Source organism: Symphalangus syndactylus, chromosome 24 (genome assembly GCF_028878055.3).
Source record: "Symphalangus syndactylus isolate Jambi chromosome 24, NHGRI_mSymSyn1-v2.1_pri, whole genome shotgun sequence".
Lineage (NCBI taxonomy): Eukaryota > Metazoa > Chordata > Mammalia > Primates > Hylobatidae > Symphalangus > Symphalangus syndactylus.
In genome coordinates, this window is record NC_072446.2 from 46,340,405 (window position 1) to 46,347,237 (window position 6,833).

Here is a 6,833-nt window from a genome sequence, read left to right on the forward strand (position 1 = left end):
TTTGGTCTGAAGCAGGGTGGAGAAGACCCTCAGAGTCACAAAGCCAAGAACTCTGAGATGAAATGATGGTCCAGAATGAAAAAGCTTATTCAAATTTAATTAAATGGAGCTGGGGGTATGTATATAGTCACTTGAACAAAGGAAAGCCAGTGGGGGAAAAAAATGTGTGAGCGTTGAGGTGGTGGGTAGAAGATTCCTACAGGAACAAACAAGGGTATTGACAGAAAGAATCCAAGCTAGGGTGCATAAAGGCAAACACTGTAGCCAGGAATGAACCACAGGCAAACAAGGCAGGAGGAGAGGAGACGGTCCTGCTCCCATTCAGCCTCAGCCTCCTCTCAGTGCACCCTTTACTCCACCCCAAAATTTTCTAAAATGCACATCTGAACAAGTCACTCCCCTTCTGGGAATCTCCCCGTGTCTTTCCAGACAAAGATTCAAGTCCCATAATACGGTATCAAAGGACCTCTCCACCTGACCCCCATCACATCCTCAGCATCCTTCCAACTATCCTAACTCAGTTACCCTCTCCCAGTCACATGCCTCTCCCGCTCCACCCTTTGCTCACACTGATCCCTCGATCTGGAATTTCATTCCCACCTTCTGTAGCCTAACCCTACTTTCTATCCCAAGTCCCCAAAAGTCATCCTGGAACACAGCATGATTAGAGTCTAACTTCGAGCTTGGCAACTGACCGGCCTAGGGTCAAATCCTGACTCTACCTGGCAGCGCTAAGACCCTAGGCAAGGAGCTGCCCTCCTGCCACACCTCAGCATCCTCAGCTGTAGGATGAAAAGCGTTAATGCCCAGCCCACAGGGCTGCAGAGACTGATCCACGTGAAAGAACATAGGAGTGCTGGGCAGAGCTCCCTGGCACTCAACTGACACTGGCTCCTCTGCCCTCTTCTATACTAACGAGAACTTAGAAACCCTGAGTTTCAGATGAGAGTGGGAATAGTGTTCTACAGTGTTTAATGGAACAGAATTCAAGACTCAGGAATTAACTTACAGAAGTTACCCAAGACTTCATCAATAAATGAAGGAGGACCAGAAGCCACCTTGCCTGCCAGTTGCTAGGACTAGCAATAATAACCTCAAGTGCCCAATACATAATCGATACCTATGGGCACCATTACTGTTTCCTTGGCCCTATCACGTGGGGCTCTCTTGTCTTTCTAGGGTCCCTTCTATTGCCTGGGGAGGGTCCAACAGAGAAGTGCACCTTATCAAACTGCACTTCCATTCAACTTAGAAGATAGAGGGATTCAACTCTGTAAGAGTTACACACATAGATGGATGACCTCCACCAGGTGCTCAATGAGATGATGCCTTTGGGAAGGAAGCCTGAGCCATCAGCTGCTTTGAGCAAAACTCATGAGTGGGCAAAACTCATGAGTGGGCCAGGCGCGGTGGCTCACGCCTGTAATCCCAGCACTTTGGGAGGCCGAGGTGGGCGGATCATGAGGTCAGGAGTTCAAGACCAGCCTGGCCAACATGGTGAAACTCCATCTCTACTAAAAATACAAAAATTAGCCAGGTACAGTGGTATGCACCCATAATCCCAGCTACTTGGGAGGCTGAGGCAGGAGAATCGCTTGAACCCGGGAGGCAGAAGTTGCAGTGAGCCGAGATCACACAACTGCACTCCAGCCCAGGCGACAGAGCAAGATTCCGTCTCAAAAAAAAAAAAAAAAAAAAAACACTCATGAGTGAAGATTTTCCTGATCACTGACCAGAGAAAACCACTCTCCTTTAAGGATGGAATTTCCATAGAGGGCCTTAGAGACGCCTAGATCTGAGGTCATGGACTTGGCTGAGGTCACCTGAGGTCAAAGTCGAAAATTGGGACAAAGGACAATGAGAAGCTCCCAAGATTTATATTTCCATTGAGGATGACCTCCCCCAAAAATCTACACCCTTGCTTTTCTGCTGCATTTGGGTATGCTGGGTTGGCATCACAACTTAACATGGCCTAAACCAGCTCCTCCAGCATCTCAGTTAATGGCCACTTTCTTTCTAGGTGCTAAGACCAGAACCTTGGAGTCCTCCTCAGTTTTCTTTCTGGTTCATCAGCAAATCTCAACCTCACCTTGAAATCCCACTAGTCTCCCCTCAGCCCTGCACTAGCCGTCTGGCTGGTCTCCTTGCTGTCCTGCCTTCAGTCTGTCTCACACAGCAATGCCTAGAATGTGCTTGCTAAAAGCTAGATCAGTCCACCTCCCTTCTTTACTCCAAAACCCTCCAGTGGCTTCTACCACCCTCAAGGTAAAATCTACCAGCCTTACAGCGGTCCGCATGGCCTTACATGATCTGACCCCCATGGTTTCTCTGACCTCAAGACCAAATTCTCCCCTCCTCCTGCCTCAGGGCCTTTGCATCTGCTGTTTCCTCCCCTCAGAAGATCTTTCTCCCAGATCTACACATGCCTCACTCCCTTCACATCTTTAGTCAAAGATGACTCAACCCCTCTGCTATGAATTCAACTGTATCCCCCACCACCATCGAAAGAATTCATTGTGTTGAAGCCCTACCCCCACAATGTGGCTGTATTTAGAGATAGAGCCTTTAGGAGGTAACCGAGTTTAAAAGAGTTCTTAAGGATGGGGCTCTGATCCAATAGGAAAACTTTATTTTTTTTAAACAAAGTAGCTTTGTCACCCAGGCTGGTGTGCAGTGGCACAATCATGGCTCACTGCAGCCTCAACCTCTTGGGCTCAAGCAATCCTCCCACCTCAGCCTCCTGAGTAGCTGGGACTACAGGCACTACCACCACGTCCAGTGAATTTTTTATTTTTTATTTTATTTTTTTTTTTTTGTAGAGACAGAGTCTTACCATGTTGCCTAGACTGGTCTCAAGTGATCCTCCTGCCTCAGCCTCCCAAAGTGCTGGGATTACAGGCGTGACCAACAGTGCTTGAACAGAAAGATAAATGACACCGAGAAAAGGCCATGTGAGGACTCATCAAGAGGATGGCCACCTACAAGCCAGGAAGAAAGCCCTCACCAGAAACTAAAGAGGCCAGAACCTTGACCTTGAACTTCCCAGACTCCAGAATTATAAGAAATAAATTTCCGTTGTTTAAGCCACCCACACTGTGCTATTTTTGTTATGGCAGTGTTAGCAGACTAATATACCTTCCTCCCTGTCTACTCTTCCAAAAATATCAACTCCCATCCCCACACTTAATCCCCCGAGCCTTGTCAGATTCCTCTTCACAGCGCCAGCTCTCATTGTCCACCTCCCTACAGTGTGGGCTCCATGTGGGCTGGGAATCTCCCTGCAGCATCCCGAGCACCAAGAATATTACCCAGCACAGATCAGGCATTCAAATGTAATAAATGTATGAAAGGCCTATGAAAGGTGCAAGCTGAAAGCAGACCTCAATTACAGGACAGCCAAGAACCTAGAACCTGTGACAAAATAACAGGTTCAAAATAGCAAAGCCAGAGAGAAAATGGGAAGAACAGCATAGCGCACAAAGGGCTCGTTTCAACCTAGAGGCTGCAACGCACAGCTTAACCTGGAGGAGGATGGTTCCCTACAGAAAGAATAAAAGCAAGCCCAGAGAACAACTGGAGGAATAGCAGGACATGAAAATGAACTAATGAGGTTACTGGGCACTGGGAACCAACAGACTGGTGTGTGAGAGTTTTATGGGCAAGGCCAGGAAACACGTCAAGAAGGACTGTAAGATGTTTAAATTTAAAAAGCCTAAGAGGATTAAATATAAATACGTTTTTAAAAAGTTTCAATTTACATGTACAAAGCACCATATAATTTCAAATTATTACTGTTGACCTTTTTTTTTTTTTTTTTAGGAGACAGTCTCACTCTGTCACCCAGGCTGGAGTACAGTGGCACGATCTCGACTCACTGCAAACTCCACCTCCCAGGTTCAAGCGATTCTCCTGGCTCAGCCTCCTGCGTAGCCGGAAATACAGGCATGCGGCACCATGCCCGGCTAATTTTTGTACTTTTAGTAGAGACGAGGTTTCACCATGGTGGCCAGGCTGGTCTCGAACTCCTGAGTTCAAGCGACCTGCCCGCCTCATCCTCTCAAAAGTGCTGGGATTACAGGCATGAGCCACCATGCCCAGTCCCGGCCTACTGCTTTTAATTACCTTAATCAAAATGGGAAAATTCCTCAAGCTACCAGTGGTACCAGAAAATAGGTCTCCAAAAAGATCCCTGGTTTGTCTTTAGAGACACTGAAGAGGACAACAATAGCCAATTCGGGATTCAAACACCCCACAAACTAGACCCTAGGCTCTGCGAGGGCAAAAGACACAGTTTAGTCAACAATGATCTGTTCAACAGAACCTGATCACCAAGTGGATGTATGGATGGGCAGACACAGATGGACAGACTACTCAATGGGTGGCTACATGTGCTTGCCTGCCTCGGGATATATGACTCACTTCTGCAATGCTACATAGACTAGAGTTTGCTCCATCAATGAGATAGATAGTATGGCATGAAACCTAGCAAAACCATCTACATTTTTCTAGCCAGGTACTGGTTTTTTTTAAGCTGGCCGCCACACTCAGCTATTTTTTTTTTTTTTATAGAAACAGGAGTCTTGCTATGTTGCCTAGGCTGGTCTTGAACTCCTGGCCTCAAACAATCCTCCCACCTCAGCCTCCCAAAGTGCTGGGATTACAGGTGTGAACCACAACATCCGGCCCAGGTACTTCAATAGGCATTTTTTAAACATGTCAACAGATGTTTAAACTTAATTGACTTAATTGACCGTGCCACAGTCAGAGAATACAACTGCCAGACAACCATCTAAAAAAACTGTCAACATAAAAAGTTCCTGAAATACCTACTGTCTTAAAAAATCACCCTCCACTCTAAGCAAAGAAACCAAAAGAGAAATCCCTTGGTATTAAAAGAAAGAAGCTGGTTGCCATTTTGGCAAAGGAAATAGCCTAGAAAGCAGATACCTCATGCTCAGGATGTCACATGGAACAGGCTGGACACACCTGCTGCCTCCCTTTAACTAGCAGGTGTGCCATGAGAGCTTACACTGGGCACACCCACTGGTGCCCAAAAGCTATTAAATTGGGGATGAATGAAAAGAGAACAGTAGTAATACGTTCATAAGTGACCCTGATAGAACCAACCATAACCCAGCACAGAATTCTGATTTTGGGGGCTGAAAGGGCCCTTTATAAATCTCACCAGGTTCAAACACCTTCGGGGGAGGCAGGCAACGTCACCTGCAACGGTGAAAAAGGCAGGTGTAGACAACCAGAAATGGTGAGGCCCAAACCCAACAGCATTCAAATACAAAAACATAAAATAAAAATGCTCCAGCCACCCCAATTCCAGCCTTTTGCTTCAGAGAGGACGAAGCCGGCTGAGGGAGGTCACATGGCCAATTAGTGACAGCTCAAACCAGACTGCCTCCGGACTCCCGGTCCCATGTCCTCGCACATCCCGGGGCCTTCTCTGCGCGCAGATGACCCAGTTGTCAGCAGGGACTGCATCTCCCCCCGCCCGTCTCCCAGCACTGCAAGAATAGAAGTAGCACCTACTACAAACGCTGCAGACCCAGAAAGCCCTTATGGGTGACTTTCTTCCACCTGCAGTTGCCCTCATTTACCCTTTGCCCTGACAATCGATAATTTCCCATCAGTCACGCTTAAACCCCCAGCCAGCAGGCCGACATCCTATCAGCCACCCATCCAAGGGGGGGCATCTAGGACCAAACGAAGGAGAAAATCCTGCGCCTTAAAGTAGTCACACTCGAAATGTCATTTTTTTTCCCCCGAAAGGTGGCAAGGAGGGGGACTCGCGACCCCCGGGGAACAGGCCAGAAAGGCCCCGGGGTCGGAGCAGCTGCTTCTAAAATTACTTCGCGCAGTCTTTGTAGAAGGCAAGAAAGCAAGAATGTAAAAGGCACCCTCTTGCCGCCCCTCCTGATGCCCCTGAATTCCAGGAGGCGAGACGATGCCCGTGTGCACCACCTGGGGAGGGGCGAGGGAAGCGACCCCAGGACGCGCGGGCGCAGAGCCCGGGAAGAGGCGGCGGCAGCCAGTGGGGCTCTGGGGGCGCCCCGTTTGCCTCCCCGCTGCGCGGCCTGAGGGCCCGAGCGCGCTGTGGCTCCCGCGGCGGGCAGGGGTGGGTACCCCGGGGGCCCGGCCCGGCCCGGCCGGCAGAGGCAGGAGCTGAGGGCCGCCAGGCATCTTGGGCCCCGGGGCCAGGGTGGCCGGCGGGCGCGGGTTCCTGGGAGACGGGTCGGGGTGGGGGCGCGCAGGCCGCGCCGCGGGGCCGGTGGGTGACAGCGCGCGGGGGCCGTGCCAGGCCGGCCTCGTGGGCGCGGCGGTCACCTCGCGGCCCCGCCGGCAGGTGCGGCCCGCAGGCCGGGCAGGGGGCGCGGCGGCCCGGCTCTCACCTGGCTGCAGCTCGCGTGGTTCCCGTCCTGCCGCCGCGCCTCGGCGCCGCAGTGCCTGCTGCTGCCGCCGCCTCCTGTCCCCGCGACAGCCGCCTGCAAAATGGCGCCGCGGAGGGGCGGGCCGGGGGCGGGGTGCAGCGGAGCCGCCCGCCCCCGCGCCGGTCTGGGGCCCACCTCCCTCCCCGCCCCCGACCCCTGCCCTCGGGCCTCTCCCCGGGGAGGGGCTGCCCCCTGGCACCCGGCAGCGCTCCCTGGAACAACCCGGGCCTCGCACCCAGCCGTCCCCTTCCCGTTCCTTTCATTTCCCTCCCCTGTGCAGAAAGATCTCCCCCCTTCGCGACCCTTCCCACCAGTCACACCTGCTCCTGGGGACCCACCTGGCAAGCAGAGCGCTGGTCCCTGAGTGTCCTGGTCCGGGTCCCCCCTTTTTAC

At 51.6% G+C, this 6,833-nt stretch overlaps 1 protein-coding gene across 6 annotated transcripts in view; it reads right to left on the reverse strand.

The window, feature by feature from the left end:
• The window catches only part of SLC23A2 (solute carrier family 23 member 2), a 152,145-nt gene extending 145,613 nt beyond the window's left edge, over positions 1-6,532 (reverse strand). For 3 of the 6 annotated variants that reach the window (XM_055266227.2, XM_055266229.2, XM_063633499.1), the window contains exon 1: positions 6,402-6,501. The gene's annotated coding sequence lies outside the window, so the exon portion shown is untranslated. Of the gene's footprint in view, positions 1-6,401 lie in introns of all 6 variants that reach the window. The other 3 variants (XM_055266224.2, XM_055266223.2, XM_063633498.1) reach the window with 3 other exon arrangements.
• Between the last annotated feature and the right edge of the window lie 301 nt (positions 6,533-6,833).